The sequence below is a fragment of the Corvus hawaiiensis genome, chromosome 3 (genome assembly GCF_020740725.1).
Source record: "Corvus hawaiiensis isolate bCorHaw1 chromosome 3, bCorHaw1.pri.cur, whole genome shotgun sequence".
In the NCBI taxonomy this organism is placed as follows: domain Eukaryota; kingdom Metazoa; phylum Chordata; class Aves; order Passeriformes; family Corvidae; genus Corvus; species Corvus hawaiiensis.
In genome coordinates, this window is record NC_063215.1 from 101,950,844 (window position 1) to 101,964,226 (window position 13,383).

Genomic DNA, 13,383 nt, shown 5'->3' on the forward strand with positions numbered 1-13,383 from the left:
ACTGCTGCTGGTGAAAATGTTTCATCCCTATTCATTAACCAAAAAAAAAAAGATTAAGACTTTATTGCTCCTTCTTAGCATGCAGGTGGGCATTTAATTCCTAATGCACTATGTGAAATTTATAATCTCCTGATCTTTCATGATAAGCCAGATCATGAAAGTAGAGCACTTGTGTTTTTCCATGAAAGTTACAATTTTCCCTCTAGGAACGTGGCTGGGCCTATGAATATCTTGACAATACTCACAGTCTTAACTTTGGAGCTCTGATCTATAGGCCTAATTCAGGGCTTTGGAGTCCTTGTATATATTTCCTGGACATAGTCCAAATTGCAGATGCTTTGAATAATCTTCTGTGGAGTGGAGAGTGAAATTTCTTTGGACTGTTTATGATCCTACACAGATCACTTGACTTTGATGCCTGGAGTTAGCTTCTGTCTTCTGTTTTCTTATGCACATTTCATCATGTGGCATTCTCGCTTTTAGGAAACACAGAGGCTGATTCTCCTTAAATAATAGTTGTCATCAATTTTAATAGGGCTGTGCTCAATGCAAATGTGTCTCTGGACACATTCTACCTTCTTTGAAGTTGGGCAAATATGATAAATCACTTTTACTACCAAAAGACATTTTTGTCGTGTTGTTTTCTGTTTGCTTGTTTACCAGAAAGTTTTTGTCTGTTATTCTGTCCTACTGGGCATTTTTTCTGGACTTCTCCCAGATCACGGAGAAAGTCTCATGTACCACCTTTCTCCTCGTCAAATATTTATCTCCTGGCTTTTTTGTTGAAGCAGTGATTTAGCTGAGGTAAAATCGGGTTGATACAAATCCAAGATTGATGTGGCTTGAGGATGAGATTGATTAGCAGCATTCTCCCCGTGCTGTCGATTACCTGTGCATGGACTGAAAGGAAAAATGTTTGCAAATCAATCAGAGCTACAGAACTTTGCAAACTACTTTCAAAGAACTAATTCTTAGTTAGTTTCCGAGTTACAAAATTAATGGTAAACTTCACACTTTTAGAACTCGGGGCTGGTGTAAAGTAAATCGTTTGCGTGTCCCCTTTTACAGGTTTTCTGCTCTTAGTGCCTGTCTGCATCTGAGGATCAGTTAACAAAGCCTAGATAATTATTTCTCACAAGTTGTAGTTGCAATAATTTTTTTTAATCGACAATTTGGGAATTTCTCCTTCGCTGCCGATTGTCCTCTGAACTGCTCCTCCTCTCCCACCTGTGTTAGCAGAGAAAATGAGCCCCACCCCATGCAGCTGAACTTGTTGGCAGTGTTCTTGCCTGCTTTTAACCAGAGTAAATAGCTCTGGGATTTACTGAGGAAGTGTGAATCGTCTCATCTGGAATAAGCATCTAAACTTTAGGCATTGTGTTTAAACTAGCCGCAGGCAGTCAGGCATCCCAGGGAGGAATTCTTTCCATTGCCAGTTAGCTCTTTAGGAAAGAGCTAAGGCAACAAAGGGGGACACAACAATTAGAGATGTGTTTCCACACCTTTCCTCCGAGAGGGCAGCTTCATCTCAGCTCCCTTCTGTTGTATCTGTGTCTATCCCGGGGAGGTAGCACAGGATATACCACCCCTTCCAAGTGGTGCTTCCAGTTTTACAGTTCCAGAGGCAGTCTCTTCTTGTTTCGGTGTGGTTGTTTCTCTTCAGTTGTCTTCAGGTGAGTTATTCCTAATTTACTTTGGTGTTTGTGAGAAAAGAAACAGTCTCTGGGATCAATACTTTTGCTTTGAATGCCTTATTATATTATATATTAATATATATTAATATTATTATATATTATATTAATATGACTTTTGTCATATTAATAAAATGAAAATAGGCAGAAATGAAAAGATTTCTTAACTGGTACTTGCTAACAGTTCAGAAACTGCTGTATGTGTACAGTGTGGCTTTTTTAAAATTTTTTTTTCTTTTCTTTAGTTTAGTACTAAGTAGGAAACCTGACTTCTAAGCAAGTAGAGGCTATAGACATTAATCCTCTACTACTGACATTGTAATAAGGCCTATTAAGAAAGAGTCAATGTTGATCACTCCAACCACAGCCACAATTTATGAGACTATTATCTCATGTAATCTAAATAGGCAGTGTTGTTGTGCAGTTTATGCTACAGTTCTGCTTTTGAGCTCAGTAAATGACTGGCTTCATTATTACCAAGTATTTCTACAGAAGGCCTAAGTGTAGTTAACGTTTCTATGGTCAAGAATCTGATAGCATTGAGACCAGTACAAATGTGGAAAAAAAAACATAGAATAAAGAGCTAGAAGATTACAGGAAAGGCTGGACCTGTTTGAACAGCAGAGGTATGGTGATTAACAGTCTAGGTGTCCTGAAACACATCCATAATAATCTCCAACAAGAGCCATAAGAATCCAGGTATCCTCCAATCACTACAACATGAGTGGTAGCTTGAAACCCTGGCAGTCTCATCCTGAGCTGTAACAGAGCCTGGAGACACAAGCTGGGAAATCTCTGGCTCGTCTTTCCCACTGCGCTGATTTCAGTGCAAGCATTCAAATCTTCACCTTTCTGCCCTGAATTTCTTCTCTAGCTCCTAATAGTGACAGTCATATTTTCCTCCTGCCAATTTGTCCTTGATTTCTTCCCCCTCTCTTATTGTTTCGAAATATATGCTACAGTCATATTTTGATTCCTTGGTATCATGCTTGTCACGTGGTCTGCTTGCTGTATCTTCCTGTTACAACATTTTTTCCTCCAGCTATAGATCTGATTAGTATTCACCACTTTAAAAAATGCTTCAGTTTTACTCTCCCTGTGGACTTCCCTTTAAGAGTGTTTACTTCAGGCAAAGGATAGATTATGCTATCATGTTGTAAAATCCTAATAATACCAATAAATGCTTCTAATGGAATGAATTCTGTCCCTTTTTTACTAGACTACCATTGAGTAGGTGTCCCTCAGCAGTGGGTTTATTAGAAAGGAAAATCCAAATGAAAAAAAAAAAAAGGAAAGGAATAGAAATAAAGCTAGCTGTATACTTTAGAAAATTAGAAATATCAGAGTCCATCAATCTAGAATCTGCTTGCAGTTTCCAATTGCTCTGCTGGCAATAATGGGGTTACAGTAGTGTGAAAACTGAATCAATAAAATCAACCACATGCCCTCTGAGTTGTGGAGCATATTGCACGGCATAGGATGTCCATTATATATTTTTCCTAATAAAACCAAGCCACTTTCAATGCAGTATAGAAAGGAGCCAGAAAATACAGTGGCTGTTTCTATCTCTAAGAGCATGACTGACATGTGCTGCTTGTATTTTGCTTGAAGTGTAGAGCTATTAAGAATTAATAGTAGTCATGGTAGGTTTCCTCTTCATCTATATCCACTTTGTGTTTTACTTCCCAGCACTGCTGCAAGATACACTTTTTGGTGATCGTGACCTTGGAAATCTGTTGGAAGCAAACTTTGCCCATTTGCTGCAGTGAATGTGCTGCTGTGAAGAAATTACCCTCGTTTCTAGTGGTGTGTTGGGTAAAGACTGGAGACTCTCAGGTCTCTGTGTACCAAGCCCCGCCCTCAAAATCCTTCCCGCCAGCTCTGTACACATGCAGCTGTGGAAATTGGATATGGATTATGGAGGAGTAAATAATAAGGTGTTTATGGTGCCCTCAGAAAGACAGATGATACACGATATCCAGTCTGAAGTGACAGAGTTACAGAAACGTGGATAAATCTCTTCTGGCAAAACTGGCAGCTGCTGCTGGCAGGGCATCACAGGGAACAGTTCTGGAATTTAGCTGGTAGGTCCCAGATGCTCTGAGAGGGTTCACAAAGTGCTCATCTTTAAGTGCTTTGAGAACCACTGTGTTACCTGACCTAGTCCTGTTTTCTACATGGGCCAGGCTGCTTTTTTCTCTTTCCTTGTGTGTGATTGTTGGCTGCTGAAGGTAGAGAAGAAGGTCACACTGGTTGTTGTAGTTGCAGAGTTGGGCTTTTTGACAGTTGTCCAAAGGTCAAGCTGCTTGTTCCTTTACTGTCTGCTCTGAGTGCAAGTAAATAAATGAAACACACTGAGGCAAAAAATCCCAAAATATAATAGTTCAGAGTATCTTTTCAGATGAAATCACACTTTATTCCCTTATAAAACTTGCATAGAAGAACACGAGGAAAACATACCAGTTTGATTTGTTTTGAAAATGCCTTCTTAAGGCTGCTAGTTTGGAAAGCAGATGGAAGAAGCTAGGGGAAACATTGATTGTTATACTGGATGTGACAGCTAAAGTGTCTTCTTTAAAGGAGGGGAAAGTTCCTCAGTAGCTCTCCTCCCTCAGTGCAAATTGCTACAGAAAGCAGTTTACTATATGCTGTCTAGAATTACTAAATTGAGTTATTGATGAAGGATCCAGGTCACCACCTCAACTGAAGGGAAGATTAAGGGGCACAGTGTCTTGCTCAAACAGGACTGGGTTTTTTTTTCTGTTCAGAATCTGTATTTTGTCCAAGATACAGAGCTCATACTGACTCAGCACTTCAGATAATGAATCTTTTTCTGAAGCTGAGGCTTCTGCATATTAGTGACAGCATAGTATGTTGAGGCTCAGACTGATAATGGTACTAAATAATCATCCCTTTTAAAACAGAAATTACTTTGATGAACGTTAACATGAATATCAATGTAAGTACAGGGTGTGCTTAGTACTACTTAACATGATCTTGATTTTGATAACAGCTCTAATTAGGTAGGTTTTGTAGAAGCTGACAATCAGTTATGTTTGCATTACTGTAGAACCTTGTGGATTCTGTTTATCTGCAGTTTTGACTTTCATCCTTTCTTTATCATTTTTGTCTTATACAATGAGTTTAGTCCCTTGAGCAGATGAAACATCCAAAAAATATTTAAGTGACACAGGTGCCAGGAGAAGAGTGCACTGACAGTTTAAGTCCACAGCACTCAGATAGGGCCATCCAGGCTATTCCAGAGGAGGAGGAGGCATCAGTTGAGCTGCATCAGCTTCCTGAAGCAGTGTACCACTAAGTTTCTTGGACACTACTGCTGACCTAGGGAAGAGGGATAACATAGGGATAGCATAGTCTGGGATTTGAGGGATCCAGGCTTGTTTGACATGCATTCAGGGGATTTGCATGTGATTTGGCTGTGCTTAACAATTATGTCAAGTTTATCATGTTGAGCTAAGAACAGCAGACTTCTCCAGCCACCAGCACAACAATTAGAGCAAGATGTGTTCTTTAGGTCCAACATCTTTTTAAGATGTGCTCCATGTTTGCACAAGCATAACGAGGCTCGCAGGGTAACTTTAACCACTTCACAACATTTTCTTCCTTGGTTGTGCCCTCTTGTGACTCTCTTGTAAGTGTCAGATTCATCCTGTTGATGTTACTGTTGGAGGCACACAGTGTAATTCTAATCCAAAGCTTTTCTGTACCTTTCCTTTATTTGTGGCATGTGTCTACCCTTGGCTTTCCCTTAAACCCACACCTGACCTGTGCAGGGAACTGCTTACATGTAAGTTTAAGTCTGAGAGAGGCTGAAAAGCTCCTATGGAACATAAAAACGCCTTGTTATTTGCATTTGCAAATTAAGAGTTCCTCCTAATTTTTAAGGTGGCTTTAGGGTATTTTGAGGTCACATATACAGATGCTTATTTCAGCTGTTAATTCTAACAATCTGCTCTTTCTTAGTAAAAGTTCAGATTTCCTTAGGTTTTGATATTATTAGATGATGAGGCTTTAGGGAGGAATTCTGTTCATGAAACATGACATTTTTTCATCACTGCTAAGATTTTGTGTAACGTGGGTATGAAAAAGCCATGTTTGGGTCTACAAACATTAAGGAGGTTTAATTGGAATGAATAGAAATTGCTGTTTAAGGAAATACTCCTGCATTTTTCATTATAGTTCCAGTTTAACAATCTTGTGTCTAAATGTACAGCCAAGATCCTGAATGTAGATGAGTTGGGATTTCTCCAGAAAATGTAGAAATAGCTCTTTTGGGATTTGTGAAAAATTTGTTTTTCCTTGTATGCTGTTATGCATAATCTTTTATTTATCAAAATGAAATTTGATGCTTCCATTCCTTCTCTTTTAGCCTACCAGGCGGTAGTAGCTTAAGGACACTGATATTGAAAGTCAGATGTAAGGTATTTTTTTCCCCAAGCAGAAGAGGGAGAATTGCTTGGAGATTTGGGCCATGGCTCTCAGAGCTGCTCATGATGGCTACCACATTGTTAGAAACCAAAGAATCTGTCAGAACTCTTGCAGATTAGGATAAGAAGGAGGAAGGAATGGAGGATTGATGAAAGGGGAAATATGAAGTGACTGAAGCCCTGCTCTCATTGCAAACAGTTGCTGAATGTTTTTTTTCTACTCAAGGTCAATAAGTACAAAACACTGGGTTTGCTAATCAGATGAGAAATTCATTACTTTGTTTCAGGGACCAAGGGACACTTCATATTTAGCTGCAAAAATCTGTGGTTTTGCTTCACAGAATTAATTGGAAGATTTGATTTAAAAAAAATAAGCATTTAGAAATTTTTTTTTTTTTTAAAGGTAGTGACAAGAAAAGTGCTAAAAGTGCTTCAGCTTTGAATAAGATAAAATACATTTAAGAACTGACTAAATTATTTTCAAAAGTTATGCCTATTTTTAGCAAAGATATTTTCAACCCAATAATCTATAACAGCAGAGTACAAAGTTGAGCACAGCAGACAGGGACCATTGAGTTAAGGGTGCATTAGTGTTTCTATTACAGTCTTGTGTATTTTGCAAGATAAGATGGTTATAGTTATTGGTTCCAGACTGAAACATAACTTGAAAGATTGAGACCTGAGATCACAAGTTATGCTTTCAGAAATGTATTCTGGGAATTACTTAAACTACTGTGGTTTGTTTGTGTTATGCTGGGTTCCCAAGGTCCCTGTTAAGGTTCACAGTTGAATTAAAAGCAATTTTGCATAAACAGATAGGCACGATACCCATACAAGTAGTTTGCAGTCTCACACCCTCAGCTGAGGCTGTGGTTTCAATAGGTGCTTAATCCTACCAGATCAGGATTAGTGAGTGTTTTACTGAAACATGGGACTGAAATTCCACTTAGCTATACTGAGGTCTTTCAGCTCACCAGGAGCATAAGGATCAACCTGCCCATCCTGTGTCTATAGGGACAGCTCTGAGGTCCTTGAGGGCTGATAGCACTGTTGACAGCTGGATCTTCGCTCCTTGACTATGCAGGCTGACTCAGGGGAAGGGATAACCCTGAGGGGATAAGACCTCTAAGATCGTTGAGTTCAACCTTTGGCTGATCACCACCTTGCCAACTAGACTTTGGCACAAAGTGCCCCATAGCAGAGCTATTCCACGCCCTTCCATTCGGTCCCCATCCTTGGTTGTGCTCTGGCATGATCTCTGCATGTGGAGCAACCTGAGCAGTGGTGTCATGTAAGCCAAAAGACATTCGGTGCTTCTGATTTGAAACTTGGGGCCAAGATGCAAACTAAGGAACAAAGCAAATTGTTCCCCTTATTTTAGGTTTCCCACAAAGCTCTTTGGGTTACGCTACCTAATCTGCACATTTTCTGTGGCTAATCAGAACACTGGGCTAGGAATGTCTGTCACATTCACTAGGTGTCCTTCAGAAAAGTAGTCCTGGTTGTTTCCTAACTTGGGGTTTTATTTTTGAGGTTATTTCCTTTGGGATTACTGCTCTCTTGGTCTGAAGAGAAATAGGCTTATGTTGTCACTATTGCTAAAAGCAGGACAGGTTTTCCATGCCTTGTTCTGTTCCTGGCTGTATCTTGAGGACAAAAGTGTTGATTTACCCTCACCATCTGACAGTGTGATATCAGGAAAGTAATAGCTTTGAGAGCAAAGAACTGAACTTCACATTGATATACTTTCTAAACTATTATTTTCAAAAATGAGCATGAAAACACTTTCTTTTTTCGGTGTGAATGAGATGTTACTGTCGCATTTGGCCTGAGGTATTATGATTTACTCCACAGAATCAAAACAAAGTTTATAAAGAGTTTGTCACAGAGCCTCAGGTAGTTAGTTATCCACTTGCTGCTGAAAAAAGATAACTGATAGGAAGAGATTCACAGAATTTTTAGAGAGAGACATCTGTATGTAAGGGACTGTGTTACTAGAGACACTTGTTTTTTCATACTGTTAGAATTTTGAAAAGTTTTTTATGCTGTGTATTAGTTCTTGCAAATTGCTTGCCAATTTAATATCAGCAGCATCTAAACAGTAAGTAATTGCTTATGATAATGAGTGCAAACTAATTTACTGGAATATGTTAATATTCACAATGCACTTTAGAACAGCAGGGTATTCCAAAAATACTACTCTGTTGTTTAATTTCGGTGTTTAGGTTGCATTGTTATTACAAATGCTGGCAATATCATCACAAAGCCAGCCTCTCATTGAATAGCCTTCTTACTGAGACTCCAGCATGTGAGTAGGTAGTGTCCTTTGAGAGCTAATCAGGATACGAACAAAACCTTCTGCATTGAAATAATGACTCTTAATTTCTGATTGATGTTCCTTACATGAATAGGCAGAGAACCTTCCTATGACTTTTAAAATTTAACTTAACAAATTTCAAGTCAAATAGCATGCAATCCCTATCTTAATATTTGTGTGTCTTCAATAGAATCAATCTTTGTGTGAGATGCAGAAACATACCTAGAAATATGTTTTGTGTTACAGAAATGCTGTAAGAAAATACTGTAGTGCAGGGGTCCTCAAAACTTCCAAGTAGTGTGCTGCAGTTCATTCTGCAGGACCGGTGTTTAGTGTATTTAAAACGTTGGTTTTTTCCTTCTTTTCTTGGGAAATGTTCTGTTTTACTTTGGGTTGGGTTTTTTTGAGCATACTTATAAGAAAACCCATTTTTCAGTAAGCTATCTCTGAGCACATTTCTTCACAGAATGATTTTCCACATGCGTTGGTATTACTTACAGTTGTGAAGTATTCTTTACATCTTTGTGTATGTTACTGTAAAGCACTGTGCTAAAGTAAGGCTTTCCAAACTATTGAATGCTGATCTTCACTTCAGAATGTTAAAAGCAATCGTAATTTTCTGCAGCCAGACCTTAGGAAGTGAGAGTGGCCTACACAAAATCACTGCTCTAATTAAGCTGGGTTAGTCTTCAGAGGGTGATTAACTGCTCACCTTTCTTGCATACACAAGTGAATTAAGTTATAGCTGATAGCACTGGCATATGGAGTGTCAGAGCCAACACTTGAGTTAGTCCCTGGGGAGATGATTGAATAGCTCAGAGCCCAAAACTCTTTTGTCATGTTCTCTCCAAACATTGTTGTGGAATCCAGTGGTTAAACCACGCTCTCTAATTACTTAACTGTGTAACGCAGTGAAAAGCATTAACATGCATATTTTTCACTGCAGCTCTTTATCCTCTGGAGCTGGCAGAGAATTGTTGCTTACAAACAACAGCATAAGGACTTTGCAAAGAAGAATGATGGCAATTATCATAATGACAAAGCATGTAGTGCTTCTGTGCCAGGCCACAATTGAAAATCTATTATGCAGTAGAACAGAAAGAAGTGGGAAGGAAGTGAATTGGCCCAACCTGGCTGGCCCCTGTTAACTCTTATTATAATGGTCTAATAACCTTAAAGAGTCAAGTACAAATACAGCTGTGTCTGTGTACACCTATTAAACACTGTTTGTTTCGTGCACAGTCTTGATAATGTAAGTAAACACTGATGTCCCAAAGTCAATCCTTGGGATAATGATTAGGACAACTCTCCAAATAAAGTATTATTTGTATCTGCTTCCTGGTTCTTATTTTCTTGAGGCAACCAAGCAGTGACTTTTATATCATGTTCCTCTTTTACCTAATACTTTTTGGAGGTCTGAGTACATATAATGCTGATGATGACTAGCTTTGGCTTTAAAACTTGATTTGTATATCAAATTAAATATCCTGAAGTTTTGTTCATGCTTGGAATTAGGAGGATGGTACAGTGCCACAACACTGCAGTCAGTATGCAACCTGCTCATCAGTCTTTCTCTGTGCCAGGTCTCCTTCTGAGATGCCTCTGAACAGCTGCTTCAGGGGTGGATTCATGTGCTTCAGGGAGGCCTGGTGTTTTTCCAAAGATTTCATCTCTTGCATTTCATTTTATTTCATTTTTGTTACACGAAGAATGGTTGCTATTTTTGCATTTCAGGATGTAATATCTCTAAGAAACTGTGCTCTTTCTATTTTCCTTGAGCTATAGCCCATGTCTGTCTACTCAAAAACATTCAGAAATGTTGCCACAAGAATACTTTGTCTCCTAAGTATTAGTAGTTGGGTAATTAGTAGGAGAGCATGTATGGCACAGAACTTCTTACTCTTCACTGCATTTGCAAACAAGCAAAATTAAACTTCAGTGCACACTGCCCATAATACAATTACCTATTCTCAGCAAAGGCTGCCTCTCAGCAAACCCTGCAAGTTGCAGTGTTGCCAGTACCATCCTTCTGCTGCAAGCAATAGCAACATCTTATCCTAGTCCAGCATCTGACATCCTTGGGCGTGGATCATTTTTCAGTGACTTTGGCGGGCTTGAAGTGCTTTCACTTTCAGCATGCTATGCCTTTCTTCTAAGACGAGTTTTGGCTACTTTTGAAAGCTCTCTAAGGATTTTTCAAGATTCAATTATGAGATGCACAATTTAGCAAGGAACATAATATAAACGTCACTTAAAAATAACTAAGTTAATGTAAGACTGGATAGCTGGAATATTATATTAGTAAGGAAGTCAATAAGAAATAAAGACTTTAGCCTAGAAGCATGCTAGGCACTTGCAGCTGAGCTCCTGTCCATTCTAACACTATTAAATGACTTAAGGCCAGCTATTTCAAATGTTTTGATCCCTATTTAAAGAACGGGGGGGGGGTATTTTTAAAGGTTGCCGGAAATGCAATAACACTTCTGAGAATCAGGATACTTCTGTAGGTGCTTGAATAAAAACATAACTTCAGGCACTAATGTTTTGCATGAAATAATGACTTATAAATAATTATTTTTTCTCTGAAAAGAACATTGCCTTTCCTATACAGAGAAAATTTAATTTTGTTTTACCAGTTTTTGGCCTATAAGGACATCTGTGCAGAACTACTTAATGTGGGAGATGCTCAGGTCCTGGTTTCTGCCTTCGACTTACTGGCTTCCCAGCTGAGTCAGCAAGCTTGGAAACTCTAACAACTCAAGTTTCTTGGCTTAGGGAATTTTTAACTTTTGCCAGGTATCTGTTGCGTTTGTAAAGTCCCTGGACTGGAACCACTGAATGATTTCACATAGGGCACCAACAGATGGTGACAACATTTGGTCTCTATCAACCTGCATAGTATTTGAGTTAATGTCCTAGTTCCTGCATCCTGTTACAAATCACTTCAACTAACCAGCCCCTTCACTGCGTTCATTTGGGATTTGGCACAACTAATAAGGCATAAGAAGCAAATCAGTGCACGTGCAGTTCATTTATTTTGATGGAACTGATTGCAACTGTGATGAAATTGAAGTTTAGGCCTTGAACTTTCCTGGTGTCAGGAGTGTGGAGACTGGAACAGTCCTATTGTCTTCGAGAGTGCTTGAGTTTACTGATTTCAAACTGACAGTGGTGTTGAGGAGTACCTTTAGTGCAGGTAGCTCAGGTTGCAGCTGCAGTGTCAGCTGCAGGTTGGGCTCTGAGGGCCAGGAACCTGACCCTGAGCCCAAGAGGGCACGGGGACCTGTGGCCCAGCCACAGGACCAGACACTGAGGGACAGCAGGAGCTGACCACACAGACTTTGGCACGCTAGGGCTGCGAGCTTATAAAAGCCCAGGGGTTTCTTTGCTCACGGTCCCTCCTCAAAGGCACCAGCTTGAGCTATTATTTTATCTTCTTATTCTGTTGCTTAGTTATTACTCCATGATTAAATTATTTTAAGGCTCTGGATGTCTGGGACTCTGCTATGGGAAGCCCAGGGTGGAGCTGGGAAGGAGACTTGGTGTGACTGTGTGAGTGTGGGGGTATAGCTGGGAAGCAGCCCCGGTCCCAGCTCAGGTGGTGTGAGGGTGACTCCAGAGTGGCTCCTGGATGGTCAGACAGGGGAGTTCCCTTGACAATGCCTTTACATTTTATCTGTTAGACAATACTTTTTAATCCAATGCCTCCTCATATGTGTTTCTCAACCACGCAATTTCCACTTCTGTAATCAGCGTTCAAGAAATTTATCTTTAACTATATGTTGACAAGGTTGTAGGAGGAATAAAACCTTCCCTTATTTATAGACATTTGGCTTTTAATTTCCATCTGACTTTTCGGCAAGCTTTAAGAATCAGGCATCTTGTATCCTTGTTACCTTTAATAGAGTTATAATGGATTAAAATGTTTCATGTTGAGTGCAATATGACATTTAAAGCAGGCTTTAATTTCCAAAATAGATCATTTTCTAACCATCTACATTGCATAAAGGTCCAAGGCCTAATGGGGAATTACTTGCCTTATATTTCATACAGAAATGTTTCAAATTCATTTTGAACAGCATTCATACTGGAAAAGTGATAGGTAATAGGCAGCCCATAAAATTTTTAAACTGAGAGAATCTGGAGAACAATAATTTTCTTTTATCACTCTGTGTCAGATTTGTGTTAGAAAAACTGTATCCTTTCATAAAATAGATAGTGATTTTTTTGTATAAGTGAGCATATTTATGAGATCAACAAACCACAGAACTTTTTTCCTGTGGATGTTTCAAAGCTAATAAAAATAATTTTACAGAATCAGTGCCTTAATACTATCAAGTCCATTGACATTCAGTTAATCAACTCATGTTTTGTAAATAAGTCAGATTCACAGATACTCTTAATTTCTCTTCTCTTAGGAGTCCTTTCAACTGGCTCTTGCTTAGCTGAGGTCCTTCTCAAAATTATATTCATTTTAAGCACAATTTGAAGCTCTTAGTTCAGTGTCCCTACTCAAACTGAGTAGCACCTTACTCCAGATAAGTGATCTAATCTAAATCAATGGGGTCATTCGAGGTGTAAGATGCTACTTGATTTAAAATATTAAAAACACTCTAGTTGGAAAATTCTTTAAATTCTTTGAAACTTTTATTTTAACTATGTCATTTATGATGCTAAGAATGGTGCTGACTTGGAATACTGATGCTGTGTCAGAGTTGTTCTTTATAGATATATGTATTTGTTGAACCATTGTTACTCACATATTTTAGTTTTGTTGTTTAGTGACCCTATTGAAATCAATAGAGCGTGGTAGAAACTAGGGAATTTAAATTATAAAAACTTTTAGAACAGGAATGGAGTATTTATTCACCTACTTCATTATTACATGCAAGGTAAAATATGAACAACTGCCCGAATACAATAGCCA

At 38.8% G+C, this 13,383-nt stretch overlaps 1 protein-coding gene across 36 annotated transcripts in view; it reads left to right on the forward strand.

Annotated features, from left to right (window-relative positions):
- NRXN1 (neurexin 1) overlaps positions 1-13,383 on the forward strand; it is a 676,704-nt gene that overhangs the window by 444,183 nt on the left and 219,138 nt on the right. Inside the window, exon 1 of one of the 36 annotated variants that reach the window (XM_048299416.1) lies at positions 4,828-4,833. The exons of the other annotated variants lie outside the window; for them this stretch is intronic. The gene's annotated coding sequence lies outside the window, so the exon portion shown is untranslated. Of the gene's footprint in view, positions 1-4,827; positions 4,834-13,383 lie in introns of those variants that run through there. 36 annotated transcript variants of the gene reach the window in all.